The sequence below is a fragment of the Amblyraja radiata genome, chromosome 25, assembly GCF_010909765.2.
Source record: "Amblyraja radiata isolate CabotCenter1 chromosome 25, sAmbRad1.1.pri, whole genome shotgun sequence".
Lineage (NCBI taxonomy): Eukaryota > Metazoa > Chordata > Chondrichthyes > Rajiformes > Rajidae > Amblyraja > Amblyraja radiata.
Window position 1 is genome coordinate 8599724 of NC_045980.1, and position 18952 is coordinate 8618675.

An 18952-nucleotide genomic window follows, 5' to 3' on the forward strand; every position below is an offset into this window, starting at 1 on the left:
CGCTTCTGGTTTGGTCGCGCTTGCCGCATGCAGGTCGCATGCTCGTGGGACAGGCCCTTAAGGCACACGATTGAAATAATGTTTCCTTTCACACACTTGTACCTTTCTATTCGACAATATTGCTCTTTATACAAAAGGACCATTTTTATAATGCAGGAAATACTAAAAAAAAAACAAAGATTTCTACAAACGTTCAGCAGTGGCACAATGGCGCAGTGGTAGATTTGCTGCCTTACAGCCCCAGAGATCTGGGTTTGATCCTGACCTCAGGTGCTGTCTTTATGGAGTTTGTACATTCTCCCTGGGATTGTGTGTGTTTTCTCTCACATTCCAAAGACGTGCAGGTTTATAGGTTAATTGGCTTCTGTAAATTGTCTCTAGTGTGTAGGATAGAACTACTGGATAGGTGATCGCTGCTTGGCATGGGCTCGGTGAGCCGTGGGATCCTGTTTCCACACTGTAACTAAACTAAGCTAAACATCTGAAAGTTTGAAGACACTAAGTATTAGCTGAGATGCGTAAGAACTGTAGATGCTGGCTTACACCAAAGATAGGCACAAAATGCTGGCATAACTCAGCGGGACAGGCAGCATCTCTCCATTCCTAATTTCCAGAGATGCTGCTGTCCTGCTGTTACTCCAGCATTTTGTGTCTCTTGTAGACAAGACGGGGTTCCTTGAGATCACTCAGTAAGTGCTGCAAACACTCAGCAAATGAGACAGCATCTGTGGAGTTGAGTCAGCATATCAGATTTAAGACCTACCATAAAAAGGTATTGGCCTGAAAAGACAATTCTTTCTCCCCAAAAGTTGTTTGAACTGCTGTGTGTTTTCTGCATTTTCTTTTTTATTTACCATTATCCATGTCAGTGATTTTTGGATTGTAGATTCCTGAGCTTGTTTATTAGTCTTTCCGAGTAGCTAATTCAAAGAAGAATCTGCAAAGCTAGTCCAGAGATAGCTCCAAAACATGGTGTATTTTACACATAGTGACGTCGTATTTTAAACTGCGTGGGAATTTTGGGGCAATTTGATACAGATTGTCTCTCTCATTCACTGCAGATAAACAACCTGCAACTGAAGCAAGCTCAGGATAAAATAATTTGTTTAATTGACACCACCACCAAATTAAGCATCACATCTGAACATTGTGATGGCATTATAAATGAACCAAAGGAATCAAGACGATAAATAAATCAGAAATACTTTGACAAGAAGTATGTCACCAAGCAGTGTCTCCTGGTTGACAAACATTTTAACTCCCCTTCCCATTCCCACACTGACCTTCCTGTCCTGGCCCTCCTCCAATGTCAGAGTGAGGCCACATACAAATTGGAGGAACAGCACCTCATATTTCGCTCGGGAAGCTTTTAACCCAGCGGTATGATATTGATTTCTCTAATTTCAAGAATCCTCTGCATTACTTTCCCCACTGGTCCCTCCCCTATCCTAGTCGTCCTACTTGTTCCATGGTTCTAATCCTTGCATCCCTGTCATTAGCACATCTTGCCCAGCCAACATTGCGCCATTATGGACTCCGCTCTTCTTGAGCTCATCTGTTCCCGGCTCCGTTTTGTTCTGACCTTCCCTATCTTTCTGACTGAAGTAGGATTCTTACCTGAAACATTACCTGTTCCTTTTCTCCAGAGATGCTGCCTGACCCGCTGAGTTCCTCCAGCATTTTGTGTCTATCTTCGGTATAAGCCAGCATCTGCAGTTCCTTCCTACACAGTATGTCCATAGTATGTTCACTATTACAAGGAATAACAAGAAAGGCAATAGAAGGGTTTCGACCCGAAATGTCGCCTATTTCCTTCGTTCCATGGATGCTGCCTCACCCGCTGAGTTTCTCCAGCTTTTTTGTCTACCTGAGATCATTTGCAAGTTCCCTTCTTTTGCTAGTTAGGTGTTGTTAGATGCTTTTTAAGATTTAGTTCATATTTTATTCATGAATTCTTCTTAGGAGGCATGGAAGGAACCAAATGTCAATGCCAGATACCAGAGTAATCTCCCCACCACCCCTGTGAGAAGTTTCTTTGCAATCCCCTCTCATTCATCAGCCTAACAACATTCTCTCCTGCCACCCAACTACATCGGGGGTAGTTTACAGCAGCCAATTAATTTGCCAACTAGCCTATCTTTCTGATGTAGGAGGAAATGGGATTACCTGGAAGAAGTCCTCATGATCACAAGCAGAATGTGTGTGTTCTAGAGAAACAACACTGAAGGTCTGAAGAAGGGTCTCGACCAGAAACGTCACCCATTACTTCTATCCAGAGATGCTATCCTGTCCCGCTGAGTTACTCCAGTATTTTGTGTCTATCTTTGTGTCTATCTTTACCAAACTGAAGGTAAGGTTTGAAGTAGGGTTGTTGAAACTGCAACACTATCTGTTACATCGCTCTGCTCTTCCAATACCATAAACACGAGGAGTGAAGTGTTTCTTAAAATAAAAATCACAATATCAGAATCTGAGACCAACAATAATCACACTCTAACTAAAATCACACACTCCCAAGTGAAAAATAAATGTCCCTCTTAGCTGCCTTATTGCTATGGTGCAATATAGTAATGTGTTTTTCACAATCTGCCCTCAGGCTAAATTCCTGGCCTGATCCAGGACCAACAGGGGAGATGAGAAGTAGAAACGAGGTATTTTTTCCAAGACAGGCAGAGTTCCAAGTCAAACTGAGCCATTTTAAAGCCGTTAAAAGCCATTTTGACAGGTACTTGGATGGGAAAGAAGTGGTGGGATATGGGACTAATGCAGGCAAATGGGATTAGCATGGATAGGCATTATGGTCGAGATGGCGGAGTTGGGGCGAAGGGCCTGCTTCTGTTCAGTACACCCCTGCAATTCTATGACTTTGGCGAACTACTTTAACTTATTAAAAGGAACTGGATTTATTACCCTATTTGGGTATATTGTTTTTCATGACATTAGCCAACAGAACCCGCAAAAAGAACAAAAGAATTTAAAAGGAATTTTAATGACAGTAGAATTTTATCTTCAAGAATCTTGGAAAGGCTGCTAATACTAACATAAATTATATCTGGGCTATTATGTATTTGGCCAATTAAAAGACAATGTCTGTTTTTTTGTTGGCCCAACTAAATATTTTATTACATTCCAAATGGGGCCACTTTGGTGAACGGAAAGAAATCTGTAACTCCAGAGTTGATGAGATATTGAATGTCAGTAGATAAAAAGTGATTAGCCAAAGCTGTGCAGTTAGCAAAGCACCCTAGAAGTGAAAGAAACAAATGACCCAATGGAGTTGCAACTCCTAATGTACAATTGATTCTAATAAGATATGCTTTTTTCAAAATGCCCTTATGATCTGAAGAGTAATCCAGGTAACAGAGATACTGTATGTGGAGGCGTTTAACATTAGCACTTTGGGTGGCATGTACAGACAAAGAATACCTTCCATATTTCATTCTTTGTAGGACTAGTTTGATTTAAGGACTGATTAAAAATCTACAATTTACAACTGCGACCCTTCCTGTTTCATAATTTTAGAGAACAGAAGCCAAATAGTGTTTCAGATACATTGGTGATGAATAGGATATAACTGAATATTGACCACCGATGGATAATTTTATGTATACCTGCTAATCCATTATACACACATAGTGGTATTAATTAGATCTAAATTGATAAGTTTTACCATTTCATGCTTGCAGTAATCTTGAATTTGAAAACAGACTTTGTTTACAGTGAGAAGACACAAAATGCTGAAGTAACTTGGCGAGTCAGGGTGCATCTCTGGAGAACGTGGGTAGGAGACCTTCATAGCAAAAGGATTTGAGTATAGGAGCAGGGAGGTTCTACTGCAGTTGTACAGGGTCTTGGTGAGACCACACCTGGAGTATTGCGTACAGTTTTGGTCTCCAAATCTGAGGAAGGACATTATTGCAATAGAGGGAGTGCAGAGAAGGTTCACCAGACTGATTCCTGGGATGTCAGGACTTTCATATGAAGAAAGACTGGATAGACTCGGCTTGTACTCGCTAGAAATTAGGAGATTGTGGGGGGATCTTATAGAAACGTACAAAATTCTTAAGGGGTTGGACAGGCTAGATGCAGGAAGATTGTTCCCGATGTTGGGAAGTCCAGGACAAGGGGCCACAGCTTAAGGATAGAGGGGAAATCCCTTAGGACCGAGATGAGAAAAACTTTTTTCACACAGAGAGTGGCGAATCTCTGGAACTCTCTGCCACAGAAGGTAGTTGAGGCCAGTTCATTGGCTATATTTAAGAGGGAGTTAGATGTGGACCTTGTGGCTAAAGGGATCAGAGGGTATGGAGAGAAGGCAGGTACGGGATACTGAGTTGGATGATCAGCCATGATCATATTGAATAGCAGTGCAGGCTCGAAGGGCCGAATGGCCTACTCCTGCACCTATTTTCTATGTTTCTATGTTTCTATGAGACCTTTCAGGTTAGGAACCTTCATCAGACACTTCAGTCCCAACCAGAAATGTCACCTATCCATGTTGTTCAGAGATTCTGCCTGACCTGTTGAGTTACTGTACCTCAGCACTTGTGTCTTTTATTTTTGTAAACCAACATCCGCAGTTACTTGCTTCTATTTGTTTACAATGAGCTGTGCTAATGAATGGAAATATTGTGTTGTGTTGGATATGATTGCTAGACTTGTTCATTCTATGACTTTATATGCCCTGTAAACCCCTGTTTTTTTTTTTAAATTATGAATTAATCAATTTTACACATTTATTTGAGATGTTTTAAATGTTAGGGACAACTATTTACTTTTTCCTAACTTGAAATGAATTTCTTGGCTCAGAATTGCTGCATTGCAATATAGCTGTGTGAGAATCATACTGTATGCACAAAACACTGTTATTTAGGGAGTGGAGTGCAAGGTACTGGCAGATGCTTTAATCGCCCATTGATGAGACAGTTGGGAAAACCTATATCAGCTATGCCTCTGACTTAGTTTATAAAAATATTTAGATTCAGAGTAATTGCCACACTTGACCCATCTACACTAGTCCCATCTGCCTGGTTTTGGCCCATATCACACTAAACATATCCTATCCATGTACCTAAGTGTTTCTTAAACTTTGCAATAGTACCTGCCTCAACTATCTCCCCTGGCAGCTGACACCCACCACCCTTTGTGTAAAAAAGTTACCCCTCATATTCTTATTAAATCTTTTCCCCTTCACCTTAAACCAATGTCTTCTGGTTCTTGATTCCCCAACTTTGTGCTCTGTGCATTTAACTGAACTATTCCTCCCAAGATTTTGTACACCTCTACAAGATCACCCCTCATCCTTCTGTGCTCGAAAGAATAAAGCCCTAGCCTGCTCAGTCTCTCCCTATAGTTCAGTCCCTCGAGTCCTGGCAACATCCTGGTAAATCCTCTCTGAACCCTTTCAAGCTTGACAACATCTTTCCCATATCCTCGTGACCAAAACTGAACACAATGCTCTAAATGTGGCCTCACCAATGTCTTGTAACTGTAACGTGACCTCCCACCTCTATACTCACTGCTGCATACATTTGTATGTCACAAATGACCCTAATATACAGGAACATTCAAAAATGCTTTAACGTGATTAAAACTCAGTTAGAGAAAAATTAAAACTTATAAAGTTCTAAAGAAGAAATATGAACAAAAACTCTTAAAATGTGCTACTGAGATTTATAAACTTAAATAAATGTCATAATACTTATCTTGCCACAATTTCTCTCTGGCACAGTTATTTATGTCTTCCTCAGCATATATTCTGTGGGGACTTCAGGAAAGTGTTCTGCCTTCAGACTCTGGAGAGCGTCCAAGTTGGGCAAATGGTTGAGAAGAGCTGGCAGCAAGTTTACAACTGCTGCATTTTGTATGCATGCACATGAAACTGGCATGGAGTTGAGTCTGTTTCATAATTGTTTCTGACCTGGCGAGTCCAGACCTTGGAGGCAATTATGAGGTGAAATTACCAGATTCAGTTCAGGGCAGATCTGCCAACATTGCCTCACAAAATCAAGCCAATGTGTTTACTTTGTGATTGACTTCTTCATTCCCAGTCCATCTGACCTTGCCAGAATGTAAAATGTGCAGTAGCTGCATAAAACACACTTTGTTTCAAAGTATTCTTGCTATCTTTGGCTTCTTGCACTTTTCATTACGTGAAACATTTTAAGCCAACCATTATATGCAACAGCATGTTCTTCTATGCAATTAATGTTTTTGTATAGTTAACACTAAAACTTAAATGTGATACACTTGTTTTAATCTTAATAAGAGGAACTTGCATTTCTACAACACTTTTCCTAATCTCAAGGTATTCCAACATGCATGACATCCAATTAAATACTTCCTAAATGTATTTAACTTCTCAGTGTAATTCTTCTTGTAATATAGGAAATAGTGAAAGCAAATTGCATGAAATGGGGCACAACAAAAGATAATAGAACTTAATAAATGAAAAGTCTATCCACTAAACCAAATAGTTGCTGGAATTTTGTGAAGTCAGAAATTCAATATAGTTGGAGAAGAAAGTGCTCACGAGCTTTATCCACAGATCAAGAATAATCACATCAAGAATAAACTAGTAAGTTTGTCCCAAGATAACAAATCTTGGCTGTAACCAAGTTCAGTGGTGCAATGTTAAATGGATTTGAATTGCATGAACAAAAATCTAATATAGATAAATAGTTAACCAACTTATCAATTTGGAGGTGAGGTTAGGGATTTTGTTTCACCTTCTGTGTGGTCGGGGTTTGATCTCACCACATGAAAGGGTAGCAGAGGCAGAAATCTTTGGCTCGTTTTAAAGGTGCCTGGATGTGCACCTGAACACCTTAGCTTAGCTTAGTTCAGAGATACTGTACAGTGTGGAAGCACGCCCTTCGGCCCATCGGGCCCATGCCGACCAGCGGTCCACACACACTATCACTGTCTTACATACTAGGGAGAATTTACAATCTTTATCAAAACCACTTAACCTACTAACCTGTATGTCTTTGGAGTGTGGGGAGGAAACAGGAGCACCCGGAGAAGGAGCACCCACATAGGTCATGGGGGAATGTACAAGATCTGTACAGACAGCACCCGTAGTCAGGATCAAATCTCAGTCCCTGGTGCAGTAAGGCAGCAACTCTACTGCTGCACCGCTGCACCCTTTCGCCACTGTGCCGCCCCTAGCTATGACCTACAAGGCTATGGAAGGTGAGAATAGGACGGAAAAGAGTGTAATAGGAAGTGAAACCCAGCACAATTATCAATGATATTTCAAACGTTTAGAGGTACAGCATGGAAACATGCCCTTCGGCCCACCGAATGTGTGCCGACCAGCGATCCCCGCACATTAACACTACCCTATACACAAGGGGCAATTTTATAATTTTACCTAGCTAATTAACCAACAAACCTGTACATCTTTGCAGTGTGGGAGGAAACCGGAGCACCCGGAAAAAACCCAAGCAGGTCACGGGGAAAACTTACAAACTCTTTTCAGCTAGCACCCATAGTCGGGATTGAACCTGGGTATGTGGCACTATAAAGCCCCTGTCCCACTTTGGTAATTTTTTAGGCGACTACAGGTGACTAGGCTGTCACCACATGGTTGTCGGGGTGTCGCCTGTATGGTCGTGAGTAGTCTCCTCGGTTGCCCAAAGAATCATAGCGTTTTTCTAATCGCCGCGGGATTTTGAAATGTTCAAAACTTTTCAGCGACAGTCGGCGACAGTTGGTTTGTCATAGGTTACTGCCAGGATGATGTAGGTTGTCGCCAGGATGATGTAGGTTGTCGCCAGGATGATGTAGGTTGTTGCCGGTGCTGACTTCGGTGAATTCCATTGGCGACTACCTACGTCCACCTACGTCAACCGGTCCCACATAGGAGATTAGTGGGCAAAATTAGGGCACATGGTATTGGGGGTAGAGTGCTGACATTGGTTGGCAGACAGGAAACAAAGAGTAGGGATTAACGGGTCCCTTTCAGAATGGCTGGCAGTGACTAGTGGGGTACCATAAGGCTCGGTGCTGGGACCGCAGCTATTTACAATATACATCAGTGATTTAGATGAAGGGATTCAAAGTAACATTAGCAAATTTTCAGATGACACAAAGCTGGGTGGCAGTGTGAACTGTGAGGAGGATGCTATGAGAATGCAGGGTGACTTGGACAGGTTGGGTGAGTGGGCAGATGCATGGCAGATGCAGTTTGATGAGGATAAATGTGAGGTTATCCACTTTGGTAGCAAAAACAGAAAGGCAGATTATTATCTAAATGGTGTCAAGTTGGGAAAAGGAGAAGTACAATGGGTTCTGGAGGTCCTTGTTCATCAGTCAATGAAAGTAAACATGCAGGTACAGTAGACAGTGGAGAAAGCGAATGGCATGTTGGCCTTCATAACAAGAGGAGTTGAGTATAGGAGCAAAGAGGTCCTTCTGCAGTTGTATAGGGCCCTAGTGAGACCACACCTGGAGTATTGTGTGCAGTTTCGGTCCCCTAATTTGAGGAAGGACATTCTTGCTATTGAGGGAGTGCAGCGTAGGTTTACAAAGTTAATTCCCGGGATGGTGGAACTGTCATATGTTGATAGAATGGAGTGGCTGGGCTTGTATACTCTGGAGTTTAAAAGGAGGAAAGGGGATCTTATTCAAACATATAAGATTATTAAGGGTTTGGACATGCTAGAGGCAGGAAACATGTTCCCGATGTTGGGGGAGTCCAGAACCAGGAGCCACAGTTTAAGAATAAGGGGTAAGCAATTTAGAACAGAGACGAGGAAATGCTTCTTCACATAGAGAGTTGTGAGTCTGTGGAATTCTCTGCCTCAGAATGCGGTGGAGGCCGGTTCTCTGGATAGTTTCAAGAGAGAACTAGATAGGGCTCTTAAAGATAGCGGAGTCAGGGGATATGGGGAGAAGGCGGGAATGGGGTACTGATTGGGTATGATCAGCCATGATTACATTGAATGGCGGTGCTGGCTCGAAGGGCCGAATGGCCTACTCCTGCACCTATTGTCTTTGGTCTATTATCTATTGTTTATTGACAGGTACCGGTGACTGAATTGTCTTCAGTTGTCGCCGACAGGGTCGTACCATGTCGTGGGTTGACGTAGGTTGTCGTAGGTGTGGTCGTAGGTGGACATCCTAATGGGTCGCCGGTTGTCGGTAGCTTGCCGTAGCTTGACATCGATTAGGTGGTAAGTTGTTGTAGACATTGTCGTAGGGGTGTCCAGTCGCCGTTTTTTCGGCGACCTGCTACGACTATGACAGTCGCCGAAAATGTCGTCTAAGTGGGACAGGCCCATAAGGCAGCAACTCTACCGTTGCATCATTGTGCTCCCCAGGTTTGAAATCAAATCTCACTTTAATTCAGCAGGACAGTGGTGCTCGAAGAACTGCTGCCTACCTGCACCAGAGACCCAAGTTTAAAACTGTCCTTAGATGCTCTCTGCGTGGAAGTTGCACGTTCTCCCTATGACTGTGTCGTTTTCCTCTGGTTGCTCCAGTTTTGTCCCACATGCCAAAGTCATGTGGGTCTATAGTTTAATTGGCATTTGTCAAATTGCCACATGTGCGGGGACTGGGTGCAAAAGTGGGATAACATTGAACTAGTGTGAACACGTGATCTATGGTCAGTATGGATTCAGTGGGGGCAAAGGGCCTCTTTCCATGCTGTTTCTCTAAACTGAACAAGGAAATAGTTAGTTACTTGATGCATGAGCTAATATGACTGAAATATAAATATAAATAAATACATCAAATATAAAGGAAAACTACAAGAAAATCACTTTTCACAATAGCTTTATTGTATAAGCATTTAAACAGTGTAGGAAATTAGTTGATTTGTAAAATGTAGCAAATCTATCTAATCAAGTGTGTGTGATTAAAGTATTTGGGGGTTTAATAATGTAACAAGTGAAATTGTCTCCAACTGTTACAAGCTCATTAAATAAAGGTACCTGCATTTTATTTAAAATTCATATGGTTTCGTATTTGCTGTTTCCAAAGCAATTACTTTGTTTGAACTGGTGCTACACCGCGTATCACCCTTGCAGCTGTTCTCAATGAGTGTGTCCAGCCATTCTTTTGACTGTACTTCTGCAACTCTCATTGAAGCGTGAAAGCTCCGAGATACCCTGTTCCCCCAACAAAATCGCACAATTATTAAATCAAAATTGTATTCATTAGTTATTGAACAAAACTGCAAAGTATATCATGTGAAGACGAGGTCCACATCATCCAAACAATGTTGCGATCTGAAGGCCAGTGGGGGCAATGTTGATTTGGAGCTGCTGTGTAAAACAGATGTAATGTGCATTATTTATCTCTATGGATTTTGTTTTTGTTTGCAATCAATGGGTTAAATGAAAAACGGCTTTTTATTTTCTTGTCCAATATCTAAATTACCCCTGCAGTCTCTTAATTACGTTCTGGTAAGTGGTCAAAACAGGTGTCTGAATTTTACTAGGCACTTTGAATGAAAACAGGTGGAAAAATAATTGTGGTTGGAGTTATTATTGGCTATGTGTTGGTTCCAGCCCTTTTCCTCTTTACTTCAGAAGACTGTACACTGAGGCACTACTCTTGATTACAGAGATTGGCTAATCAGATTTTAATGCATTTAAGTAAATGAAAACAAAATGGAGAAATACTCTCTCTTGCGACCATACTTCATCTTGTCCAAGTGTACAACTGTGTAATAAGTTTCCATGGTAATAGTGAAATCCCACAAATCACAGGCTTCCCGTAAATACTGAACACAAGGAAATGATTCTCCTGCCATTGTGTGTGCATGTTTTGGAATGTTATTCATTACAGCATTTTAGTTGCAACAGAATTTTGTTAAGTGGGTGCTTATTCTGAATCTCTGCTGCGTCATAAATCTCTCATACGGTTCAACCTAACCTGTGTGTATTTTGATAGGTCTTTTAAATTATGTTTCCCTCACGTCTAAACAGTAGTGACTATTCACAAGGTGCAGTAACCATTGTATTACTTTAGGCTGCACGGTGGCGCAGCAGCAGAGATGTTGCCTTACAGCGCTTGCGGCGCCAGAGACCCGGGTTCGATCCCGACTACGAGTGCTTGTCGGTACGGAGTTTGTACATTCTCCCCGTGACCGCATGGGTTTTCTCCGAGATCTTCGGTTTCTTCCCACACTCCAAAGGTGTACATGTTTGTAGGTAAATTGGCTTGGTTTACGTGTAAATTGTCCATAGGGTGAGTAGGGAAGTGTTAATGTGCGGGGATCGTTGGTCAGTGTGGACTAGGTGGGCTGAGGGGGCTGTTTCACGCTGCATCTCTAAACTAAACTAAACATTGGTGGGTGAATATTATGCAAGGCAGATTCAAGTGCAAATAATTACATTGTTTATTTGACAATGCTGGTATGCAGAACATTGCCAAGTTACACCTGCGTACAGTTCTGCATGTTGAACACCATGCAGCGTAATGGTTAATGCCCCTGTCCCACTTAGGAGACCTGAACGGAAACCTCTGGAGACTTTGGGCCCCACCCAAGGTTTCCGTGCAGTTCCCGGAGGTTGCAGGTGGTTGCCGGAGGTTGCAGGTAGTGGAAGCAGGTAGGGAGACTGACAAAAACCTCCGGGAACCTCCGGGAACCGCACGGAAACTTTGGGTGGGGCCCAAAGTCTCCAGAGGTTTCCGTTCAGGTCTCCTAAGTGAGACAGGGGCATAACTCTGCACGTGAGAAATTGACATTGTGTGTCGTGACGATGTTCTCAGCCGTCCAGTAAACAAGCAATGCTGGTTGGCAAAGTGCAAGACTGTAGGTGATGGTTAAAATCCTGCAGATGCTCTCTGTCTGTACCTTTGATACACGATCAGCTTCCTTTGCAGTACTATCTCAAATGCTCCCAGTCTCTCACGGATCTTCACCAGCAAATGTTGCTTTGATCTCAGACAGAAAGCTTTCAGAAACCTAGCTGAGTGAGTTTTCAGAGCGAACGTTTCCAGTAAAAACAGAAACTGTCAGAGTAGTTTCTTGCAGCAAGGCTGACAATATACCTCACACATGAGACTTTGAAATTCAAATTAGATTAGAGGCATTAACATTTAACCTCTTAAGTACAAGTCTTTGATTTGAGAATTACTGAGGGAAATATTATAACTATATTCTGCAGAAGATGACTGCTTTCAGTTAGAGTATAACACGCTCTTTGCACTCGATTAAATGCCAAACATTATGCACACCGCAGCCTGGCAGTAAAGAAATGGAATAACATTACACAAATTCTTTTGTGCAAGTCTCAAAGTTGGAAAACAGTTTTTCTGCTTCCCAGGCCAAAAAGCAGATGGAGGAACACTATGCCAGCCAGATGAACATTTGTGCAATAATATCACAGAAAGTAATTTCCAGGCTCATACTTTTACTGCTCGCTAGTGATGCTGATCGAAGACAGAATTACAATTTTGTGAATAACCTGCAAAGGTTTGACAGAGATTGCCAAGATTTAATACAGCCAATAGACAATGTAGGCAGCCGATAGGTGACATTTGCAACTTAATTCCCAACATTCAAGTGATTTCCGTTTTCATTGAGATATAATTTATAATAAATAAAATAGTTGACTTATGCACATGGGCTTAAAGAGCGGTTGTGGAATAAGGAAGTGACATTAGAATTACATCACACTCTCACTGACATGTGTTACAAAATGCACAACGCATCCCAGACACTGCTCATTGAAAAGCTTTGTGACTGAATGAAGAATATTACAAAGTCATTCTTTGAAGCGTGAATTTTAGTCATTACCTTGTTGCCGATTATATGCGGAATAGCAAATGCTCGGAGATAGGGCATGCACAAGTTTAGTTTAGAGACAGCGTGAAAACAAGCCCTTCGGTCCACTGAATCCGTGCCGAGCAGCGATCCATCCGCAAGGTGGTGGAAAGACTAGCAGGAGCATTGCACCCTTGGAACCATCGAGAAAATTGCATCAGTGGGAGGAAATGGATGCTCACATGTATCTCCACCTTCCAAAGTCCTTATGAGATTCAAGACATTGGTGTCTAGGATGGCAGAGATGTCCTACAATCTATCTATAGGATGCTGGTTTAAACCGAAGATAGACACAAAATGCTGGAGGAACTCAGCAGGACAGGCAGCATCTCTGGAGAGAAGGAATGAGTAATGTTTCGGGTCATAGAGTCATAGTGATACAGTGTGAAACAGGCCCTTCCGCCCAACTCACCTACACCGGCCAACGATGTCCCAACTACACTAGTGCCACTTGCCTGTGCTTGGTCCATATCCCTCCTAACCTGTCCTATCCACATACCTGTCTAATTGTTTCATCAATGATGGGATAGTCCCAGCCTCCTCTGGCTGCTTGTTCCATACACCCACCACCCTTTGTGTGAAAATGTTACCCCTCGGATTCGTATTAAATCTTTTCTCCTTCACCTTGAACCTATATCCTCTGGTCCTCGATTCCCCTACTCTGTTCAAAAGACTCTGTCCATCTACCCGATCTATTCCACTCTTGATTTTGTACACCTCTATAAGATCTCCCCTCTTCCGCCTGTGCTCCATGGAATGGAGACCCAGCCTACTCAACCTCTCTGTATAGCTCACACCCTCTAGTCATGGCAACAACCTCGTAAATCTTTTCTGAACCCTTTAAATCTTGCCAATATCTTTCCTATAACATGGTGCCCAGAACTGAACACAATATTCTAAATGCGGTTTCACCAACGTCTTATACAACTGCAACATGACCTCCCAACATTCATACACAATACTCCGACAGATGAAGGCCAAAGTTCCTTTTTGACCACCTTATCTACCTGTGACTCGACCTTCAAGGAACCATGCACCTGTACTCCTAGATCCCTCTGCTCTACAACACTACCCAGAGGCCTACCATTTACTGCCCTTGTTTGACATTCCAAAATGCAACACCTCACACCTTTCTATATTAAATTCCGTCAACCATTCCTCCACCCACCTGGCCAATCGATCCAGATCCTGCAGCAATCTTTCATAACCATCTTCACTATCTGCAAAACCATTAAGTTCTATATCATCAGACTACTTGCTAATCTTGCCCTGTATTTTCTCATCCAAATCATTGATGTAGATGACAAACAGTAACGGGCCCAGCACCGAACCCTGAGGCACTCCACTAGTCACAGGCCTCCAATCTGAGAAGCAACCTTCCACCATCACCCTCTGCTTCCCTCCATGGATCAAAGGGAACCCGCTGAGTTCTTCCAGCATTTTGTGTCCTACAATCTAGTTATGCAACAGCCTGATATAATTGTTTAGTTTAGTTCAGAGATACAGCATGGAAACAGGCCCACTGAGTCCACATTAACTATCATTCACACTAGTTCTCTGTTCTCCCACTTTTGTGTCCAATCCCTACTAGAGCAAATTACAGCCCAATTAACCTACAAACCCGTACATCTTTGGGATGTGTGTGAAAACTGGAGCACCTGGAGAAATCCATATGATCATAGGAAGAACATGCAAACTCCACACAGTCAGCACCCATATCTCCAGTGCTGTAAGGCAGCAGCTCTACCAGCTGTGCCTCAGATGTCCTCACTTAATCCTTGCTTCTACACAAATGTGCCAGCCTGCTCTATCACATTCTCTGGGCGTGTACTGTTCCATTGACAGGACCTGATATGTAGGCATGATACTGTGGTTTACAGGAGGGAGCAGTAGAACAAAGGAACAACAGATGCTGGTTTAAACCAAAGACAGACACAAGGTTCTGGATAGCATAGAAGTGATCACCACACAGAGGTTGTATAGGAAGCAACTGCAGATGCTGGTTTAAACTGAAGATAGAAACAAAAAGCTGGAGTAACTTAGTGGGTCAGACAGCATATCTGGGGGAAAGGGCTCAATCTGAAGAAGGGTCTCGAGCCGAAACGTCACCTATTCCTTTTCTCCAGAGATTCTGTCTGACCCGCTGAGTTACTCCAGCTTTTTGTGTCTAACCACACAGAACTTGTTGGGTATAGTCCTGACTCCATACCCTACTTTGTGTTGTGTGACACTACAACTGTGCTCAATGGGATAAACTTAATTACGGATCTGGTAACTCACAAACTGGGCAACTGTAAGGAACTGTGGGCTAAGAGTAGGAGCAGAAACGTATACCATTACAATCCATAAGTAATAACTTGGCATATCCCTGCCATTACTATCGAGCTCAGAAATGAACACTGATTCATGGAGGGGTGCATGAAGTACAGGGAGCATCCCAGATATACCCAAACATGAAGTGTCAAACAGGTGAAGCTGCAACAGAAGACAATATGTGTTCAGCATACAGCAAAAACAGCACATAGTCATCAAAGGGAAGCAATTTCATAACTCAAAGGTCTGCAGTCCTGCCATATTGAACGATAAAAGTTGGTTGACAATTAAAGAGGTAAAGTGAGAAGAAGGTACCCAAAAATGCTTGAGAAACTCAGCTGGTGCAGCAACATCTATGGAGCGAAGGAGATAGGCAATGTTTCGGGCTGAAGCCTTTCTTCAAAGAAGCTCCTGAGGGCTGTTCATCACAAAATGCAGACTTCAGCAAATTTGATTTAATCCATATAATATGTATTTTTTAAAGCCCTGAAAGAATTGGAAATGTGAAAGGGTTTGAGTCCCAGAGAACTGCTCAGTGTAGTACTGAAGAACTATGGGCGGCACAGTGGTGCAAAGGAAGAACTGCTGCCTTACAGTAGAGACCTGGGTTTGTTCCTGGCTATGGGTGCTGTCTGGACGGAGCTTGTACATTTTCCCCTTGACCTGCATGGGCTTTCCCCGGTTTCCTCCCACACTCCAAAGACGGACAGGTTTCTAGGATAATTGGCTTCTGTAAATTGACCCTGGTGTGCAGGATAGAACTGGCAGTTAGTTAGCGCAGTCTCGGTGGGCCGAAGGGTCAGCTTCCACACTGTATCTCTAAAAACTAAAAACTAAATTTAAAAAAATGTTTTGCAGAATTAAATGCACATTTGCTTAAAGGTTCCAGGAGGGTTCTACTCTGGCAATTACCCAACAATGTGGAAACTGCTCAGGTATGTTGTATTATTTAAAAAAAGAGAATATCCAATCTTGCCAATGGCTGTCCAGTCAGTACAATTGAACCATCAGCAAAGTGATCAAACATACTGTTTACAATGCTGCCGTGGAACTTGCTCACCAACTACCTGTTCCTATTGAACAAACATTCAGTTTCACCAACAAAACGGTTGCTGCTCGCATGTAGCTACTTCTTCTTTCGTCTCCATCTTCCATATTTCAAATGTTGACATCGCTGTCATCGTCTGTCCTGAAAACGGCGCAAGCTTCTGGCGACCATCAGTGGGAGCCATCACTTGTTGCAATAGATGATGGTGGTGGCAGAATTAGCTCAGGATACTTCCAGTTTCCAGCCCCGCGACATGGACGCTTCTGCTATGGGGCTTCGCATGTAGCAAGACCCAGGCAGCAACCAGGCTTAGGCTGCGAAGAGACATGTAATATTTACACCACGGAAGTGTCAGTTATGGACGTTTTCCATAAAGTGAATGGTGCACGGTGGCACAGTGGTAGAGTTGCTGTCTTACAGCACCAGAGGCCCAGGTTCAATCCTGACTATGGGTTCTGTCTGTACGGAGGTTGTACGTTCTCCCCGTGACCTGCGTGGGTTTTCTCAGGGATCTCCGGTTTCCTCCCACACTCCAAAGGTTTGTAGGTTAATTGGCTCAGCAAATATAAATTGTCCCTAGTGCATGTAGGATGGCCTTAGTGTTCAGTGCAGACTTGATGGGCCGAAGGACCTGTTTCCGCGCTGTATCTCTAAACTAACCTAAAGTGAGGTCTAACAACCCTACTCTGGAGTTCAACAGTATTTTCCTTGCCGAGTCTGCTACTATCCACATACTTGGAGGCAATATTGACTAGAAGCTCAACAAAAATGGCACAACTGAAAGACCAGGGCAAGGCTGAGATCCCTGTAGGGAATGACTAAGCTCCTCATACCCCAAGGTTATTCTGCCATCTGCATGTCATGCAGCATCTGCAGCATGATGGGGTATTCTCCACTTGGCTGGAGTAGTAAGGCTCCAACACCAGTGCAGAACCCCACTCTATTCAGGACAAAGTAACCCCTTGACGCATAATCCGTCTATTACCCCAATAATTAATTGCTCATCACCAGTGGCGAGAGGCTTGTAGTTTGTACCACCCACATAATGCACTTCAGTTAGGGTGGCACAGTGGCATGGTGGTAGAGTTGCTGCCCAACCAGAGACCTAGGTTCAATCCTGATCACGGGTGCAATATGTATGGAGTTTGAATGTTCTTCCAATGACCGCATGCATTTTCTCCGGGAGCTCCGGTTTCCTCCAACTCCAAAGACATACAGTTTGTAGGTTCATTGTCTTTGGTAAAAATCATAAATTGTGCCTAATATATAGGATAGTGTTAGTGTACAGATGGCACAATGGGCTAAGTGTTCGGCTGGCGACCGGAAGGTGGCCGGTTCGAATCCCGCTTGGAGTGCATACTGTCGTTGTGTCCTTGGGCAAGACACTTCACCCACCTTTGCCTGTGTGTGAATGTGTGTGAATGTGTGTGAGTGATTGGTGGTGGTCGGAGGGGCCGTAGGCGCAGAATGGCAGCCACGCTTCCGTCAGTCTGCCCCAGGGCAGCTGTGGCTACAGAAGTAGCTTACCACCACCGAGTGTGACTGAGGAGTGAATGAATAATGCGATGTAAAGCGCCTTGAGTATTAGAAAGGCGCTATATAAATCCCATCCATTATTATTATTATTGTTGGATGGCACAGGCTCGGTGGAATGAAGGGCTTGTTTCCATGTTGTATCTCTAAACTAAACTAAACTAAACTAAACTAAACTAAAAGTTACTATAACCAAAGGGCTTCAGGCACTTGGGAAAACCATCATCTGCACATTCCTCTCCAAGTCACACAGCATTCTGACTTGGAAAACATCATTGCTCTCTCATTAGTCACTAGTCTAAGTCCTAAAATTCTCTTAGAGACATGCAGCATAGAAACAGGCCCTTTGGCCCAACTTCCCAATAGCAATGTCGGAGTATTTTCATTACAAACAAGACGCTCGCTCACCACCACTGATTCATTAGCAATTAAGATTTGACAATAAATACATGAATTAACAGTGGGAGCCAGATCGGTAAAACAAATTAATTATAAAAATATGTTGTTGACTTTTGCTTTGTGCACATTGGCTTTTGTACTGCCAAGAATGATAAAAGTGACTGCTCTTCAATTGTTATCTGCAGAGCCCCTGGAACATGTCAAATTTCATGTGTCACAACATAAGATCATTAGAGATAAGAATAGTTAAGCCATTCGGCCCATCAAGTGTACACCATTCAATCATGGCTGTTCTATTTCTCCTTCCTAACCCCATTCTCCTACCTTGTCCCCATAATCTCTGATACCTGTACTAATCAAGAATCTATCTATCTTTGCCATTTCATTTCTCTCTTCCCCTCATAATGTGTGTGCATTTGTATATTTACCACTTGGTACTGGTATCGGGTTTCTTTTGCCACTATGAAACACCTTATTGTGTATGCTATTTGGAAAAATCATCCATACATGATTACAATCACACCATACATAAGTACAACAGGTAGTGCAGAAAGGGAAAGGAAACAGAGTGCATAATTCAGTATTACAGCTACAAAGAAAGTAGATATAGAAAAAGTGCAATGGTTGCAACGAGGTAGGTTGGGAGATCGGGAATGCATTGTTAATAAATATCAGGTAGTATAAATAAGGAACTGCAGATGCTGGTTAATACACAAATGGACACAAAGTGCTGGAGTAACTCAGCAGATCAGGCAGCATTGCTTTAGAACATGGATAGGTGACGTTTTGGGTCAAGACCCTTCTTCAGACTGATTGTAAGGGAGAGAAGAAAGCTGGTAGAGGGAAGAGGCAGGACAATGCATGGAGGGCAATAG